General features: G+C 35.0%; 1 non-coding gene across 1 annotated transcript; it reads right to left on the reverse strand.

The window, feature by feature from the left end:
- Nucleotides 1–20,457: 20,457 nt before the first annotated feature.
- LOC141716422 (small nucleolar RNA R71) lies at nt 20,458–20,564 on the reverse strand. Its single transcript, XR_012573133.1, has one exon. It is a non-coding gene; the product is annotated as a small nucleolar RNA R71 (small nucleolar RNA).
- Between the last annotated feature and the right edge of the window lie 223 nt (nt 20,565–20,787).

Genomic DNA, 20,787 nt, shown 5'->3' on the forward strand with positions numbered 1-20,787 from the left:
TTTTACAGTTCATCACATGTCTGTTCATCAAGGGATCAAGGGAATCAATTAATATTAATTGAAGGCTGGCATCCAAGGAGGCTTCTTCCTTCTCAGCAGGAGTAAAATCTTCAGGCTCTTTTGGATAGGTTCTAGCTTCAGTAGTCACCACACCATCTATTATTACCTCCGGTTCAATAACCATCGGAGTTTTTATACCCTTCTTTAACAAGTTTGAATATCTGGGATTTGCAACTTGTAAAAATAATAGCATCTTCTTCTTCCACATGATATAATTCTCTTTATCAAATTGTGGAATTTTAACGGTTCCAACTTTATGTGAAGTCATTATGAATTTTTGAATAAATAAAAATTCAAGGAGTTGAAAAATCACAAAAGTCTAGGATCTTGATTTGTACGTTAATCAGAAGGCTCTGATACCAATTGTTAGGTCCCAATTTGTTTGTAGAAGGGGGGTTGAATACAAACAGTACCGAATAATCGAATTAAATGCGGAATAAAAAATGTGAAACAAAATTCAAGTTAAATAAAAATATTATTAAACTTGAAAGGTGTTACAACAACTGTATCGATTACAAGGAATTAATCTCAAATTAATTATCACAAATCTAGAATAAATTCGACATGAACTTTTTCTATTTTTGTAATAAAAAAGATTCAAATGCTAAACGCGATTTGAGATTAAGTTCTAGGGATTTTGATCCGCTAGATTGTTACACAAGAACAAGATAAATAATTCTAGTGGTTTGGATTTAACATTAACAAACTAGAAATTGATCTTGAATTAAGCAGATGAAGGATGATATTTTTCAGAGGCGGCTGCTTTCTTTTGTTCTTGTCTTGATAATGGATGATTAATGAGATGCTGCTTCTCTGCTTCTATTTAATCAATCAGCTGAATAGAATTTAATTGGCATGACAATCCTATAGCTGGCAAGACTTTCGGTAGGACAATTGAATGAACTAGCAAGACAATCTGAATGAACTAGCATGACAATCAGAATGAACTAGCATGACAATTATCCTCCTAGAGTAACTTTCGGTATGACAATGGAAAATGGCCTAGCATGACAATCGGTATGACAATCCTGATTGTCATGCTAGTTCATTTTCAATTGTCTTGCTGATTTAATGCTTGAATTTAATCCAATTAAGCTTCTGAAAATTCCTAAAATTCCTAGAATTAATTCAGAATTAATTAATCAATTAATTCAATTAATAAATAAATTATTCTTCGCAGATATAATTTATTTTCTTAATTAAATTAGATGACTTAATTAATTAATAGAGAATTAATTCTAGTCTTGAGCAGCAACCATTCTTCTGCAAATCTTCTGAAAATCACTGAAAATTATGAATCAATTCCATCACTTCAACGTTGACACTCGATGTACTGTCTGGTTCATGAGTGACTAACTTCCGTGACGTTTCTTCATGTCTTGACTTTGACACTTTGATTTTCTTCAGATTAAATCCTTGTAATTAATGATACTCTGACGAGATCTCTGTCACTTGATTAAATCCACGATCTTGATTTATATCACTGAGGCATGATCAACTTCTTGAACTTCTTCCAGTGAATTAACTCCTCAAGTCTGTAGATGAACCTTGTTTCTGAATCCTTTGACAGATATTACTTTGCGAGATCTCTCTGACGGTCGATCCACTATTTACTTATTACATTCTTATTTGAGTTGAGTTGAATCCTCGAATATACAAATAGGTCTATGACATATGACTTACAAAGGTTTCAAGAGGGATTATGACCGTGGATTCGTGGATAGGTTACAGTGTTTGAATTAACAACGTATACCTCCGTAGTCCAGAAAGCCTTGATCATCGAAGGAGAGAGTGAAAGATCTCAAAGAGATAGAGGACCGGGAAGTTTCCAAGATCGTTCCAGCAAAAATACGGGATTTCAAGCCCGGACAAATTTGAATTTCAAAAGGATAGGACACGGTACCCAGAAACAGGCAATCGTTTCCAAGCCCCCAAATAGCAGGGAATTGTCAAGGTCCTAGTACCGTACTGCAGAACTTGTGGACGCAAGCACACCAGCGTATGTATTAAAGCAGATGTGACATGTTTCAAATGCAAGCAGAAAGGGCACTATTCTAACGAATGTCCAACGGGAAAGACAGCAGAAATCACTTGCTACCAATGTGGAAAGAAATGGCATATCGCTAGGAATTGTAAAGGACCAACAATGGCAGCCAGTATTCCGAAAGTGTTAGCACTACCTCCGCCACCGCCGCCGAATCAACCTAGAGCAAGGACTTTCAACATGACCATAAAAGAAGCAGTGCAGAGTCCGAGTGTTATTGCAGGTATGCTGTTGGTGAATTCCATAAGTTCAAAAGTATTAATTGATTCTGGAGCTACCCATTAATTTATTTATGAGGAATTTCTTGATAAATTACATTGTGAAATCGAATGGTTGGGCGAGACGTTTATTATAAAATTAGCAAATGACGACCAAGTTCCAGTAGATCGAGTATGTCCTACATGCGATATAGAAATAGCCGGACATCATTTTCCTGTAGACTTGATTCCTTTTAAGGTAGGAGAGTTTGACATCATTTTGGGAATAGATTGGTTAGCTTGTCATAATGCTCAGATAGATTGCGCGAATAAGAAAGTCAAATTGCGAACTGCGGAAAATGCGACGGTAATATTCAAGGGCGAAAAACAGCGGAAGAAATTTCTTACAGTGACACAAACTAAATGATTGCTTTGGTAAGGATGTGAGGTGTACATAGCGTACGTGTTGAATACTGAGAAAGGAAGTCCCAAATTAGAAGACATTCCAGTTGTATGTGAATTTTCGGACGTCTTTCCAGACGAACTTCCAAGGTTACCACCAGATCGAGAAATTGAGTTCACGATTGATTTAGCACCAAGTACAGAACCGGTTTTGAAAGCTCCATATCGAATGGCTCCAGTCGAAATGAAGGAATTATCAATGCAACTGCAAGATCTTCTAGACAGAGGCATCATACGACCCAGTGTATCCCCATGGGGTGCACCGGTGTTGTTCGTGAAGAAGAAGGACGGTAGCATGCGATTATGCATCGACTATCGGGAATTAAATAAGCTCACTATCAAGAACAAGTATCCTTTACCGAGAATCGATGATTTGTTCGATCAGCTAAAAGGAGCTGCATGGTTTTCGAAGATAGATTTGCGATCAGGCTATCATCAATTGAAGATTAAAGCCGAAGATATTCCCAAAACTGCGTTTCGTACGAGATATGGACATTATGAGTTTCTTGTGATGGCATTCGGTTTGACTAATGCGCCATCAACATTAATGGATCTGATGAACAGAGTATTCAAGAAATATTTGGAAAAATTCATGATTGTTTTTATTGATGACATCTTGATTTACTCAAAGACGGAAGAAGAACATGCAGAACACTTGAGGATAACTTTGGAAATTCTGAGAAAAGAACAACTGTACGCAAAATTCTTGAAATGTGAATTCTGGTTGAAAGAAGTATAATTTCTAGGACACGTCATCAGTAGAGAAGGCATCCAAGTTGATCCAGCGAAGATTGAAGCTGTGTTGAATTAGGAAATACCAAAGACACCGACTGAAGTTCGAAGTTTCTTGGGATTGGCAGGATATTATAGAATATTTGTCAAGGATTTTGCGAAAATAGCAACGCCGTTAACCAAGTTAACTCGAAAAAGTGAAAAGTTCGTATGGAACGACAAATGTGAGAAAAGTTTCCAGGAGCTAAAGAATCGATTAGTAACCGCACCGGTACTTGTGTTTCCAGACGAGTATGGAAATTTTGTCATTTACAGCGATGCTTTGTATCACGGACTAGGATGTGTATTGATGTAGCACGGTAACGTCATTGCATATGCCTCAAGGCAGCTTATACCTCATGAGCAGAAATATCCTACGCATGATTTAGAATTAGCAGCAATCGTATTTGCGTTAAAACTTTGGAGACACTATCTCTACGGTGAAAAATGCGAAATCTACACGGATCATAAAAGTCTGAAGTATATCTTTACGCAAAAGGAACTGAACATGCGTCAACGTCGATGGCTGGAATTGATTAAAGATTACGATGTGACGATCAGTTATCATACAGGGAAAGCAAATGTTGTGGCAGATGCCCTGAGCAGAAAAAGAAAGATTGAATTTGTTAACTTCATGGGAATAATTAGATAAGGAATTCGACAAATTGGAAATCAAAATTTGTGTTCCCATTGAATCTGCAGAAGCTATCTACGCTATGACTTTTCAACCAGAGTTGTTAGAGAAGATTCGCCGCTGTCAAGAAGAAGTGATGAGTCAAGATGATGACTTAACGGGAGAAGAAATCACAACTCAGAAGGATAATGAAGGAATTTTACGCTTTGCATCAAGAATCTGGATCCCTAATGTAGAAGAATTAAAAGAAGAAATATTGTGAGATGCGCACAGTTCGAAGTATTCCATTCATCCAGGGAGTACAAAAATGTATCGCGATCTGAAGGAAAACTTTTGGTGGCCGAACATGAAGAAGGAAATAGCAGAATGGGTAAGTAAATTCTACACATGCCAGCGAGTCAAAGCGGAACATCAACGACCGAGCGGATTATTACAACCGTTAGATATTCCAGAATGGAAATGGGAACATCTAGCGATGGATTTTGTGGTAGGACTACCAAGGACTAAAGCAAATCATGATGCGATATGGGTAATCATTGATAGACTCACGAAGTCGGCACATTTTCTACCGATTAACGAAAGATTTTCACTCGACAAGCTAGTGCACCTGTATCTCAAGGAAATTGTGATGCGACATGGAGTTCCAATATCTATCATGTCTGATCGAGATCCTCGTTTCATTTCAAGATTTTGGAGACAATTTCAAGAATGTCTTGGAACTAAATTAAACATGAGTACTGCTTATCATCCGTAAACCGATGGGCAAAGTGAAAGAACTATCCAAACGATTGAAGACATGCTACGAGTTTGTGCGATTGATTTCGAAGGCAATTGGGATGAACATTTACCTTTGGTGGAATTTTCTTACAGCAATAGCTATCACGCTAGTATTGGAATGCCACCGTACGAAGTGTTATACGGAAGGAAATGCAGATCACCAGTATATTGGGATGAAGTTGGAGAACGCAAGATTTTGGGTCCAGAATTAATCCAACAAACTAAAGAAAAGATTGGACTTATCCGGAGACGATTAGATGCAGCATAAAACATGCAATGCAAATATGCAGATCGAGCACGGAAAGATATGGATTATCAGGAAGGAGAGCACGTATTACTCAAAATATCGCCATGGAAAGGATTGACCAGATTTGGCAACAAGGGTAAATTAAAACCACGATACGTCGGACCATTTGAAATTTTGAAGAAAGTGGGAAACGTTGCGTACGAATTAGCTTTACCGCCGCATTTGCAACATATTCACAATGTGTTTCACGTGTCGATGCTTAAGCGATATAATCCTGATTCTAGGCATGTAATTGAGTATGAACCAATAGATATCCAATATGATTTATCTTTTGTAGAACAACCGATAAGAATTTTAGATCGGCGAGAGAAAGTATTGAGAAATAAGTCCATATTTTTAGTGTGAGTGTTGTGGAGAAATCCTATGGTTGAAGAATCAACCTGGGAACTTGAGAGTGAGATATTAGAGAAATATCCTCATTTGTTTTTATAGAAGATTCTGAGGACAGAATCCTATTAAGGGGGAAAGGATGTAATGTCTGAGAAACTTACGTCTGTATTATATCATATTTATAATAAATTATGTGTATTTATGTGTCATTTATGTGTAATTATCTGTCAAACCCTAACTGTTACGTGTTACGTGTACTCCGTGTCATTTCTGTGTTTTTAAGATATTTTTCAGATGTTTTATTTTGCATTCATCGCTTTCATTTCAAACGTTTTAGGACCCCAAACCCTGATTTTAAAGCCGGTATTTCAAATAAAATAATGGGCCTTATTTTTCATCAAACGGCTTTTACCATCGCCTTATTCTGAACATCTAGATATTTTATAAATTTTCACGTTTTGCGAAATATGATTTTTCCGGGCCCCATTGGGTGTTAAAAACCCCACAAAAATAACATTTTTATTTTTATAAAATTATAGGACTTTTATTTATACCATTTCTTTGTATTTTTGCATTATTCACAATTTTTGGGAAATTTTGGCATATATATATTGTATATATAAAATATTTATAAATTAAATTTTAATACCCTAAAATTATAAAAATTAGGGCCAAATATTTTTATTAGATGTATAATTAGGCCCTTAATTTTATTTAGGGGTATTATTTTTCACACTATAAATAGCCTAATTATTAGTTAATTATAATTAATTAATTATTAAAAATTCTGCAAATTTCTGGAAATTCTCTGAAGAACAGTTCGGGTCGGATTTCGGGTCAAGAATCAATCACCGATTTTGAACGTTTCTGGACACCAAATCGTATCATGTGAGTACTCAAATCGATGGTTTTGAGCTGTTCTTTCAGTTTATGCAATCAATTTCAGGTTTTGATGTGTGAATTTTCAATTTGTAATTCTAGGGTTTATGCTAGAATTGGTACTTTTCGATTTTAGGGTTACTTGTTGAAATTGATGTTATGAATAACTTTATTTGATGGTTTATGATCGATTCCTGCTAATTAATTGTACAGACGATTGCTTGAATTGATATGACTATATCTAGGGTTTATGTATTTCTTTGTTTGATCGTTTTTGATTTTTGAGATAACTGAGATATGATAGAGTATATGGGTTTGATTTTATGTGTTATAAGCGTTATTTTCATATATAGAACATAATTTTTGATGTACAAATTAGTGAAATCGGATTGTGGCCGGACTTTTGTTTGATTTGATCGGAGAATTAGTTGTAGGGGTTGTTCGGATTAGATGTTGGTATGGTTGAATTGCTGGTGTGATTTTGAATGAAATAGAAGGTCGAATCGATCCAAACGATCCCATTTTGACTACGAATCGAGCTCACCGGATTCTCGCCGGTTTTTGTTCTGTTTCGCTGGGAAAGATGACACAGGGGTGGATGAACGAGAAAGACGACAGGGATGTGCAGCTGAAGTTATGATGAATTGATAGGCAGCAAAAACGGACTGAAAACGTGTTGTTTCGTGTAGAAATTGACCTCGCCGGAATCGAGCACCGGTGGCCGGAACCTCGCCGGTTTCTGGGTTATGAAGAACACCGGCGGGTTGTTCTTGCCAACCCGGACCCGACCCGGTGGATTCTAAATATTAACCCGGTTTTAATCCTAAAAAGCCCTAACTTAAATTTCAGTTTATGTTTCTGAATTTTAATTAATTATTTATATTTTATATAATTAGAATTAGTTTTTATTAATTCTGAAAACTAATTAAAAATTAGTTTTAAATTCTGTAAAATATTATTAATAGTTTCTGAATTATTTTCTTAAATTAGAAATTCAAATTTAATTATTTAATTAATTATTTAACTATTTATCTAATTATTTATCTATTTAATTATTATTTAATAGTTAAGTAAAAATTAATAATTAAGGATAAAAATTTATCGAATATTACCAGAAAAGATTCGATAATTAGGAAATAAAACGAGTAACTCGTGTTCATACGGGTAATTGAACGATAAGTTCGATTATTATTACTCGAACGATAGTTAATTATTCGTAGAATATCATAATAAGTATTCGTAACGAATAACTAAATACAGATAGTTGATTTAATTCAAATAAATGGTAATAATAACCGTAATATTTCAATAATTATGCGAATAACTCGTAGAAACATGAGTAGTTGATCGTTGAGTTGGAATATGATTCGAATAATAACTTAATTATTCGATAATTATCGTATCCGCTAACGATATAGATTATTTATTTGTAAATAATCGATCTAATCGAGTAAGTAATAATAAATTATAGATACTTGTAATAAATTGTAATTAATCCTAATGATTAGGGATTAATTATTGTAGATTATTAAATAATCACTTATTAAATATTTATTAGTTATTTATTATTTATTAATTATTTAAAAATGATTAATTATTTCGATAATTAATCAAATAACTTTCAATAAATCAAAACATATTCATTTTAACTCCAAAAATTATAGAAAAATTATTTTTGACTTTGATTTTTCTTAAATAATTATTTAAACATTTTTTAGGGTTTAAAATTTTGAAATAATTATTTATATTGGATAAATAAATTGAATTATCAGTGTTTAATTGATAGTAATTAGACCGTTAGTCCGATTTGAGCGAAACGAAAGCCCTTTGACTCAGAAAAATGAATTATTTTCATTAAAAATAATATTAAGACCTAATTTCTTCTAGAAATTAGTTGACTTTATTATTTGCTTGATTATCAGTCGAAGTACATGCCGAGACGAGTCCGAAAAATTTCAGGATAATGGGAATCAAGGCAGATGATGATCAGGGAAGCGATCAGCTGAGTCGATTTTGATTTTAAAAAAATTATTTTAACTATAAAAATGATTATGTGCTTATGTGTATTATGTGGTTAATCGAGTCTTATCTGCTAATATATAATATACGAGTCAGTCATAAGCGTATGGGTAGATAATAAGAACGACGTGAAGTCGATTCAAGATGCAATTGAAGTACAAAATGACTTAACCAGTCTATTTTGCTAACAGAAGCTAAGCCAGCAAGGCAGGTCGAGTAGGTGATAGACGAAGGTGATTTAATTGTAGTGAGTCACGCAGAAGGCAAGTTTCTCCCCTATTCTATTTTCAGAATATTGATATTTTCTTCAGATTCTTATCACGCTTGCACTCTTTTAATTCTCTTGTTCATATTTTATTTCGATTCTTGCTTATCCTTTTCATTTGACTTTATTATTCATATTCCAATTGCTACTCACAATTATTGATATATTTTGGTGATTGGAATATATCAAAGCATACCGATTGTTCCGGTTGCTATGCCAGAGACTGGATAATAATACTTTGGGAATTAAGTTTACTTAATCCTAAGGACCGGGACATAACCGGATCCTTGAGATGGGCTGTAGTGCCTGGGTGCCCGACGGGATCTATATAGATGTGAACTTGAGTCCAGTTTAGTTCGTTTGTATTCGCCAATAATGGCCTTCTTTCTATTCTCGCGGGGTTATATCTTTGCAGATATACCCTGGTTACGGATTTATTTAAATTACTTTAACACTGTTTATATTTGCGGTGAGAAATTGTTGGCTCACCCTTTTTATTGTTATTCACCTTATTGTTTTCAGTTAAGAAGGAATATGAAACCCATCAGGACTCGAGTGATAAAGAAGCGGGTCAAGCCTCGTGATCCTCTCATACCCAAGGTGTTGATCCCAATCTAGGAAGAAAGCTTTGAGTTGCCCGAACAGGTGGTGTGTAGATAGTTAGTGTGTGTGTTTGAATAAAGATGAACTTAGTTTAAAATGGATTAGATAATGGTTTGTAATAAAGAGAGTTTGTGAGATTTTGAATTTGGTTTGTAATAAAAGTAGATAGTGGTTCTTGTTTTCATACTTCAACCTAAAAAATCCTGGTTAGTGTTAAAGGGGTTTAGTTTTATTTCTTTATTATTGTTAATCAGATTGTACAGGTTTGGTGATTAGCTAGTAACCCCGAGACTTATACCCCGGGTCTGGAGGGCATTACAATATAATTTTTGGTTCTACTAATGAAAAGTTATGTCAAAGATTCTCAAAACTCATGCAGAGTGAATATGAAATGAGCATGATGGGAGAATTAAGTTACTTTCTTGGACTTCAAGTCATTCAAAGAAGTGATGGAATTTTCATCAGCCAAACCAAGTATTTTAAGGATTTATTGAAGAAATTTTGAATAGTTGATTATTCACCTGCATCAACACCTATGTCTACACCTACAAAGTTGGATGAAGATAAGAAAGGAAAAAGTATAGACATTTCAGGTTATAGAGGAATGATTGGATCTCTATTATATTTGACTGCAAGTAGACCAGACATTATATTTGCAACATGTCTATGTGCAAGATTTCAAGCCACTCCAAAGAAATCACGTTTAATAGCTGTAAAGAGAATTTTTAGATACTTAAAGGGAACACTAAACTTGGGATTATGGTATCCTAAGGGAACTGGATTTGAAACTGTTGGATACATAGATGCATATTTTGCTGGATGCAGGGTTGACAGGAAGAGTACTAGTGGAAGCTATCAATTTCTTGGACAAAGACTTGTATCCTGGTATAGCAAGAAATAACGGTCTGTGTCAATTTCCAAAGCTGAGGCTGAATACATAGTTGTTGGAAGTTGTTGTGTTCAAGTTCTTTGGATTAGAAATCAGCTAATGGACTATGGCCTAGTGTTACACAAAATTTCAATTATGTGTGACAATACTAGTGTTATTTCTATTATGACTAATCCAGTTAATCATTCCAGAACAAAGCACATTGATATAAGGTACCATTTTATTAGAGAGCATGCTGTAAATGGTACTATTGAGCTTATTTTTATTTCAACGGAAAAACAATTAGCTGACATTTTTACTAAACCTTTGGAAGAAGCAACTTTCACTAGACTTGTTGGTGAAATTAGGAATTTTAAATTCTTCATCCTAAAGAGAAGAACTCAGCTAATGTGTTGCAGCAGATTAATTTCTAGTGAATCAAAATTAATTTGATTTAATTGGAAATTAACTGGAATATGAGTTATAAATATTTCAAAATTCTATGTATATTTATTTTTTCAAAATTCAAAATTTTAGCTTGGAATATTTCAAATTAGAAAACTGTCAAGTGTTAATTTACTTTTTCAACTATGAGAACATAACACAAGATAGAATCAAAATGAACAAAAGTATATAGAGAACTGAGTTCTCGATAAGTCTAACTCACTTCTCGACAAGTCATTTTGAGACTTCTCGATAGAGTTCTTGATAAGTCATTTTCCTGACTTCTCGATAAGTCATTGTAGAGATCTCAATATATGTTAACTCATAGAGCTCTCTACAAGTGTATTTTAGACTTCTCGATAACTTAAAAATGGAATAATTTAATTTAATAAATTATTTTAGTAAAATACTTTTGATATAAAATCATTCTAATTTTATTTTGGTTTATTCAAATACAAATTGGAAAATTCAGTCCATTCAGGACAAATTGGGTATTTATTTGACATGTCGATAAGTCACTATCTAGTTCTCGATAAGAGTCGGGAAAGTGACATATCGATATGTATCTATTCTCACATATGACTTCTTGATAAGAAAATTCCAAAAGTTTATTTCTACTTCTCGATAAGTCATTCACCTTTTACTATAAATACCCAGACATCTCAACATACACCTCCTTACGCCTTCGAGATCTCCAAGTGACCTAATTTCTGCAAATCCAAACCATTTTCTCTCATTTCAAACTCTTTCTCTCTAATTTTTCTTACCCACTCAAATTTAAACACTTAAAATGGCATCAACCACAGTTAGAATTTTTATCCCAAAGGAGGGCACTAACTATCTCGCATTTACAGATGCAAACCAAGCTCCTGATAGCTTCAAGAGCTTTGTGAAGTTCCTTTCTGAAACATACTTTGCAGGTGCTCTAACTGCAAATCCAATCCTATATTTAGATGTTCTCAGTGATTTCTGGAACTCAGCTGTAATGAGGACAACAATGCATGAGAATCAAGCTATATCCATGGTGGTTAACTGCTCCATTCAAGGCCACAAGTGGAGTTTTCTGAGAATGATGTCAATTTGGCTTTGGGCATCCCTATTGACAACCTGATGGAGGTTCCAACTCAAGAAGATCTAGCTGAGTTCATGGACTTCATCAACTACATTGAGAAGATCAACTTGGCAAGTTTGAACAAGAAGCATTTGAGGAGGGAATGGTCTTTCCTGTTTGACTCAATTGTGAGGGCCTTCACCTGCAGGAAGACAGGGTATGACAACATTTCAAGTGTTGTTCAGAATCTGGTGTTCTCCATGGCTTACAACAGACACCTCGATGTAGGACTTCTGATAATGGAGGAACTTAGCACCAAGCTCACAATGCATTTGGAATTAAGAGGTAAGGAAATATTTCTTCCTAGATTTATAATGTGGCGCCCTCCAAACCCGGGTCAGAAGTTTGGGGTCCGCACACATACACCTTATTTATAACCTGGTTATAACAATGATAAAGATAATAATAATATGCAGTGACCCTACTTACCAACTACCACGGATCGCAACAGGTTAAAGTATGCACACAAGCCAACCACACTTACTTATATTACAAACCGTTCAAATCCCAACTATCCAACTCAGAACTGAGTATTAAACATTATTACAAACTTTTACAAACTTAAATTATTCCAAAAGAAGCCTACTAGCTTAGCTCGATCAACCTGAACCCCTAGCTCTCGCGCTGGACTGGGGATCCTCGGTACCAACCGGTTCCTTCTTAACTGGAAAAGAACATAAACAACATCGCACAAATGAGCTAACTAGCTCAGCAAGTCACAATGACAAAACTGAGAATAATGATCATCAAGTAAATATGGTTATGATATCAAGTGAACAATACATTATGATTTAGAATTGGATATTATATTTTTATTTTAAAAAACCAAGGTTAGGCTATTGATCAGTCACGCACTAACCCCGAGCAAAGCACACAGCACTGCTGTAACTACTGGATCCAAGGCACACATTGGCCTAACTTGACCATTATATGGTCTGACCACTGAATCTGGTCCACAATTTAAAAAAAAACAATCCAATTCTACCAGTAATAACAGAATAAACAGTAATAAATAATAAACAGGATCATTAACAACATTGGACATTCAATAATGAAAATGGTTTCAATCTGTATAAAGATCAATATGGCATTTCCAAAGCATGGCTGTTAGGTAATGAAAGAATTGGATAACAAAGGAATCAACATTTCAGGGTTCCAAGGATTTGGTCTTTCAAAGCATAAGATACAATGGTTTGAATGTGTAAGCAATCTGGTTCAGTGTTTAATATTTAGTTTGTATGTATTTGTGGAGTAGTATCGTATATTTGAGGTTCGTATTTGGGTATACAACAATCAATGGTCTAGAAAGAATCAGGTTTACGGCTCAAGATCAATAACTGGAATCAAGGTTTAGGGTTCAGTGCTTCAAAGCACTTGCAATATAAAACAGGAATATCAATCACTACAATATCTCGAGAAAGTTCAGAACACTTGCCTGGTACTAGCTTATTACACTACACTTGCTCTTAATCACCACTGTCTTACTCCTTGACTATCTGTTTACCTTTCCTATGCCTTGCCTCTTCTGCTCACATATCATAAGCATCTATCAATATTTAACTTATACGATTCTATTCGACACATACTTCTATATACCCTTCGTTTCACCCAAATCCGATTAACGGATTGAAAGTTAATGCGATAAACAAGTAAACTATCGAATATATAGACCGATAGTTAACCAACAAGTCACATATAACACATAACACGTTACATAATCACTGATATATCATTTATAAAGAAGTCTCGGTCATAAATAGGCTTTCAGATATTTAAAATGATTTTTAAAACATTTTTCGGAACTAAAACGGGTCGTTGGATCAATTTCGGAATAATAAACACGGTTTGGTTGGCCAATTCTGGCTTCGAAACAATTTTATAATAATTATCGAGCCTTGGAAACAATTTTAAAATAATATTTTAAAGCTCGAAACTATTTTTTAGAATTTTTAAATCATTTTTAAATAATTAAATCCAATTAAATAATTAATTAAAATCAATTAATAATTAATTAAATCAATTAATCAATTAATTTCTGAATTAATTGACCAACTAATCAATTAAAAATTAACTGAAATTAATTAACTAACTAATTCAAATTTATTTTTGAATTAAAAATAATTTTTATAATTAAAATAATAATTTTTGGAATTTTCAGAAATTAAAATCGAATTTTTATAATAAAAATAAATAGGAAATATGATTTTTGAATAATTTTAAAACAGGAATCCTATTTTTGAAAACTCTGGAAAGTTCAGGGATTGAACTTCATCGTTTTCAAAAGATGAGGTACTAAACTGCAATTTTGACAGGGGTCGCCGGAAAAACTTCGGGGATGGCCGGAGAATGCGTTCCCGACATCCTCACCCCACCACAAGCTCCAGATAACATCTACAGACAACCAGGAATCGATTCATGCAATCAAAACATATCAATAACCCCAGACTTGGCCGGAAATTAGCCCAGAACATCGCCGGTTTCCGGCGAAACATCGAAAACTTAAAAAGACAACTCCCTACGATTCAAGCATCATCTGTTAACGAGCTATATACCAATCGATTGCAAATTTCATAAGGAACATAATCCACTATAAATCAACAGCTAATAACCCCTAAATCAAAAAGCCCCAAATTTCAATTGAAAACATTCATACTGGTTATAAACCCTAATTTTGAAATTCGAGAATTAAACCCACTTTTGAGCATGTTATTGAACTCCAAATCAGACGTATGACATATGACAATCATCAGGAAAACAAGCTCTACAACATGCAATCATCAAATCATACAAACAATCATCCGAACAAAAATTCATATTTTTAATAAAAATAATTCGAAAATAAATAAATTTTCAGAAAATAAACCTTGATTTCTGCAGTGATATGGAACACAGAATCTGGTAGTACTCCTTGAGACCTTCAATTTGGTTACTCCAACTTTTCCAACTGATTTCAGTAACACCTTGAAATTGTAGTTTGATTCTCAGAAGGTTTTATGAATTTAGGGTTTTTCTCTGGAAAATTATATAATCAACTGACTGCAAATGATTTTGATACGAAATAAAATACGGTAAAAGGCTATTTATAATTACGGAAAATTAGTATCCCGTTGAATCATTCCGCATATAAAACGGTACGTTTATTTGTAAAAACTGATCCAAACGGTATCAGTTTTCGGGATAATTATCCAAATCAGTACAATTTGTACTGCGGTCTTGGTCTCAGCGCCTGGTTACACGTACTACGAGGTGATAATTGTGATAGTTTAATAAAAAGCTCCCGTTTATCGAAAATACGAGTTTTATTGATTTACCGAAATAAATATTGTATCGAAAATGTTGCGCCGGGACCCGCGCAGGACAAACCGTACACCGGATCGAAAAGTCGAAACATGGAATATGCTCGGAATATTACAATTAGGTTAGGAAGGAGTTCCCGGAAGAGTTTCGGGTTCCAAAAACGTAACAACGGATGACGTCGGTTGGTTCCCGTTTTTATAAAATAGATTTTAAATACCCGGAAAAAGATTTTATAAATTTCATATGATCATTATAAATTCATAAATCAACATAAAAATAATTAGGAAGATATGACAATTATCTATATTTTATTTTGGACATATAAAAATTAAAATACTCAATTAATAATATTTTTAAATATTCAACCATATTTAACACTTAACAATTAATTCACAGAACAGATAGTGAACACATATATTAATTATTTATTAGCAAAAATACTTACACGATATATCCCGGATATTACATATAATGTATGCTTTAAATCATAAAGTACAAGACATTCATCTACTTACTGGAATAGATATGACAAAAATAGGCAACTATAAACAAGTGTCCAAAATTCTATTTGGCTCACTCATTACAAAGAACAAGGTACCTGTAAGTCTTAGAATCACTCCATTTATGTTGGAGAGATTCAGGACTTACCCTTACCCTATGCTTAACATGAGGTCTATAGTCACAACTAGTACAGTAATGGCTCTTGTACCACCAAGGGGGCCTTCCGAAACTGAAACTTTTCTTCTTTACCATTAGAAGCTAGGAAACCAACCACTTCATCCTCCCAAAAGGGTGAAGTGAGTAAAAAAAGAGAAAGTAGGCACCCTTGACTATAATAAATAAGACTGGTGAGGACCAAACACAAATATAGTCCACCCTAGTCAAGAAACCAAAGAAGGTCAAGAAATTTGAGTTGACCACTCATTTGGCTACCTCTACATCCTATTAAAAGGATGTAGTTGAAAATGAGGGAATAAAAAAAGACTCTAGGGGCATCCTCTCAACAGGGTGTCTCTATTGAAAAGAGCGCTCTTCATAGTGTATCCTGTAAAGAGTCTGCACCATCACTTGAACACATTCAAGTGTATGAAAGAAGAAATAAAGATGACATACACTCTGAGAGCACATTTTTTGAAGCTCCCTCATCTATTCAGGGGGAGCTGCCAACACTCAACTCTGAAATTACAAATCTTATTTCTAAAATTTCTTCTACATACAATGAAACACTTGAATCTAATTCTCAAGTGTTGCCAAAATCAAGTGACGTAGTTCATGAAACTATACTCACCACCGAGGAACCACATCTAGTTGGTGAGAGGCTACACTCTGGGGTAGACCTTGATGACATAATCACAACCACTGGGGTTTCATCAGTTTTAAATGAAGACCGTGTGGATGTTACTCAAGCACCTTCATGTGCTAAACAATCTTCACAGATTAATAGGTATGAGGGTAGTACTCCTGAGGGGGAGCTTTCTAAATCCTCTTCAATTCAATTGGAGGTTTCTCATGTAGGGACAACTCCCCTCAAAACCCTAGCTGAGATTGCTCTGTCAATTGAAGCTAGGAGTCCAACTGCCCATGATCCAATCATAGGGAAGGCAAGCTTAGCACATTCAAGTGCCAGCTCTTTGCAAGAAGAGCAAGTGTTTGAGGCCATGGTACATGACAGTAACCTGGTCAAATCCCCTTCAATTCAATTGGAGGTTCCCATTATTGGTGAAAAACACAATGTCACAACTACAGTTCCAACAGTGAGTCAAACTGTGACATATGTCACATGAGATATTCATGAATCCCAGCCTTCCATCTCAAACCCAACAGACATCTCCTCTACATCTAACCCTACACAACAACCTTCACACATCATCTCACAATGGCTGCAGGATTCTCAGACTCAGCCAATAACAATGAATTATCTACTAGTGGACCAACTTTCTGGCCTTGCCAACATCACACAACAATTGCTCACAACTGATATGTCCAATCAGGATTATTAGGCCATCTTGCTTTCCTATAAAACAGATGTTGAAAATAACATCAGAAAATTGTCAATGAAGCTGAGCAAGATGGCAATGTGGATGCTTGGTTAGACAAAGATTTCAATCTTAGAGATGGATGAGGTTTTGGCTAGGTTTAGAGAGGAGTATATCATTATCTTAGGAAGCAATGCCAAAAATCTTAGTCCCTAGGAAGTTTATGATGTTATTACAGAGGTCTAAAAGGCTCAACTTAAAGCTTTTCACCTTATTGCTAAAGCACTGCAACAGACTATGAATAGTCATCAAGACAGAATTAGAAGATTGCTGAAAGACAAGCTGGATGACCTTGTACCAACTCAAGTAGAGATCAAGAATAAATTTCAGAAATTTGCTGACCAAATGGCAAGGTTTGATATGACCAGCATGGAGCAAAGCATCAAGAACCTGAAGTAATCCTTTGTGACTCTGCATGAAGTTGTCCAGAATCACATTACCAGTAACAATGACACAAGGTCAAACTGGATCAACTTCTTCAAGCCAGGTATGAACCTTCAGCTCTTTTAATGGAAGGGATCAAAGAGTCAGTTCAAGCTACATTTGGTGTTCCTCTATCTTCAAGATCCCAACAACCACCTTCTATATCAACAAATCTTCAAATTCAGTCTCTTCAACAGCAAGTCTCCACTATGCAAGCTTCAAATAATTCTCTTACAACACAAGTCTCTCAACTCATAGCTCCGGTACAAAGTCAATAGGCTGATATCAAGATCTTGGTAGACTCTCATAAGCATCTTCAAATGCAAAACTCAGTGTCATTGGGAGCTATCATGGGTGCTTTAAACATTCATTTTCCTGCACTTCCTGAAGCTGTGAAGCCTGAACTTCCTAAACCTCTCATCATGATTTCTATCAAGACTAATGGGGAGATATAGGCTAAGCTGCTAAAACCATCTATTTAAACCAAAAGAGCCAAAGCTAAGGAAACTGAATAGCATGTTGATGTTGGGATGAAGAGGCTCTAGTCAAAGCAAAGAATTTGATGAACTACTAAGGGCTCTCAATGCTTCTCTATCCAACAATTTCTTCACCTACAAGAAAGCTTTGGACAAGACTCTCAATTTCATAAGGGTAATCATGGTGGTGACAAAAGATGGTTTCCAAGAGAGAAGAATTGTTGTCAACATAAATGACTCTGGTGTGGATAGATGCATGTAGGTGTCCTTCAACTATCTCATAACTAGAAGGGCATCTGAATTAGACATCCTAATCAACAAGGTTAACAAGTTGATTGTTGAGTGGCATTTATGACACTTTATAACGCTCCGTAAAGTTTTAGAATGATGTTTTGTACTCGAGTTGTTAGTGTTTTTAACGTGTTTTTGTAGTGTTTTTGCATTTTAGGCATTTATCAGGAATACAGGTGAGTTGGCATTGTTTGAATGCTAATTTGGTGTTAGGATGGTGTCTAGAATAAAAGCTCGTGAAAAGACCAACTCAATTCATCAAGAAAAGAAGAAGTCAGAATGTCAACTCAATAGCATGGGAGTTCCAGAGAGATGGCGCGCCCGCGCTGAAGAAGCACGCGACCACACCAGTAAGGCAGAATGTCAGCGCTCCCATGCTGAAGCAGCACGCGGCCATGCCAGGTCGGGATTAAAATCCTGTTTCTCATGGAAATTTTGATCTATTGGAGTTCTACTCTGCATGGGCTGCTATATATACATAACTTATGTTTGTAGGTACCAGAGCTTAAGGAGAAGGTGTAAGAAGACCGTAGAGCACAATTCAACCAAGGCGAAGAAGATCTAGTTTATACTTGTGATTCTTTGTTTTAATTTATATTTTTGGATCCTAGTTTTCTTATTCTTGAACCTATACTCTTTTTTCATACTTGGTTTATTATTTATTCAGTATAAAGACTACATTTATTATACCATGCTTTCATCGGAACTCATATTGATAATGAGTCCAATTATGGGCTAATCGTTATCGTGGGGTTCTAACGATTTTATTTATGGATTTCTTTAGTTAATTTGATTCGATGCCTTAGTGTGTGGTGATTGTATGATAACCTTGTTTTGGTTGTGCTTATTCATTTTATGAGCGTCGTGAACTTATAAGATAGTGTGTTAATCTTTAATGAAGCGAAAATGAATTTAAGGGTTTAGAACTTGTCATACTAGCATAGGTTCATGTATTTGATATGCATGATTCATAGGTAATTTTAACCATCTTACTTGCCCTATGTAATCATGATAGATAACTCGTGCATTAAACCGTTATGTTGTCAAATTCTATAGACATATACGGTCTCAATATAATTGGTGTATATTCAGCTTTTATCTCTTTTATGGATGTCTGGTAGTATGGTATTCGTACCATACTATCACAATTGTCATTTATCAGTTTCATATTATCTGATTAGTGTCATCACAATTGCATGCTAAGGTTAAGAACGAAAATGTTATTTAATGAAGTATTTAATAAAGTTAGAATCCCATGTTTGTGTCATATATTATTCAAATCTCTTTAATCTCTTAGTTTATGTTATTTAGTATAATCTCTTAATTAATCTTAGTAAACAACCTCAATTTTTTATTCCTCTTAGCATTGAATAATAGCCATACCGGTGTTGCATAAATACATTGATTAAAATTAACCAAAACCTATCCCTGTGGGAATGAACTAGAATTTATTCTATATTACTTGTGATCGCGCATACTTGCATGAATATTAGCGTGTGTTTTAGCCCTAACAAGTTTTTGGCGCCACTTTTGGGGATATCGATATTAATTTTTAGTTTATGTTTTTGTCATCATTGGTCATTAAAGTTCAGTGACTTGGACATTGTTACTTACTTAATTCCTTGTCGTGTTTCAGGTACTCTAGCGAGCGTGTATGCATACGTGTTCTCAGTCTCGTAAGAGAATAATGAATCATGCTGAGGAAGAAGTTGTAGTAGAGGAGAAAGTTGAAGAAGAGATCTTAGTTGAGAAAGAAGAAGAAGTTCTTATTGCAATGGGAGAACTAGAAGTGAATCCAAAGGCTTTGATGGACTACTCTCAACCGAAGATCAATGATATCAGTCTAGCATTGTTCATCAAGCCATCTCGGTTAATACCTTCGAGATCAAGTCGAGCACGATTTAGATGATACAGAATTCAGTTCAGTTTGGGGGTTCTCTGATAGAAGACCCCAACATTCACATCAGAGATTTCATCGAGATCTGCGACACTTTTAAGTTCAATGGAGTTTCTGAAGATTCTATTAAGTTGAGGCTTTTCCCATTATCTCTGAGGGATAAAGCTAAGTGATGGTTACATTCTCTACCACCGGGGTCTATCACTAAATGGGAGGATCTTGCTCAAAAGTTCTTAACTAAATTCTTTCCTATAGAGAAGACTGCTGCAATCAGAAAGGCACTTACTCAATTTGCTCAAAAATCTGGAGAATCTTTATGTGAGGCTTGGGATCGATATAAGGAGATGCTAAGGAAGTGTCCTCATCATGGGATCCTGACTGGATGATCATTAATTGTTTCTATAATGGTCTGGGTGCTACTTCTAGACCCATGCTTGATGCAGCATCAGAAGGAGCCTTGTGGGCTAAATGCTATGATGAAGCTTATGAATTGATTGAACTGATGGTTTCCAATGAATACCAGAATCCTACTCAGAGACTATCTCAGGGCGAGGTAGCAGGAATTCTAGAGTTGGATATAGCTACTGTTATAGCTG

The sequence above is a fragment of the Apium graveolens genome, chromosome 3 (assembly GCF_009905375.1).
Source record: "Apium graveolens cultivar Ventura chromosome 3, ASM990537v1, whole genome shotgun sequence".
In the NCBI taxonomy this organism is placed as follows: Eukaryota; Viridiplantae; Streptophyta; class Magnoliopsida; order Apiales; family Apiaceae; genus Apium; species Apium graveolens.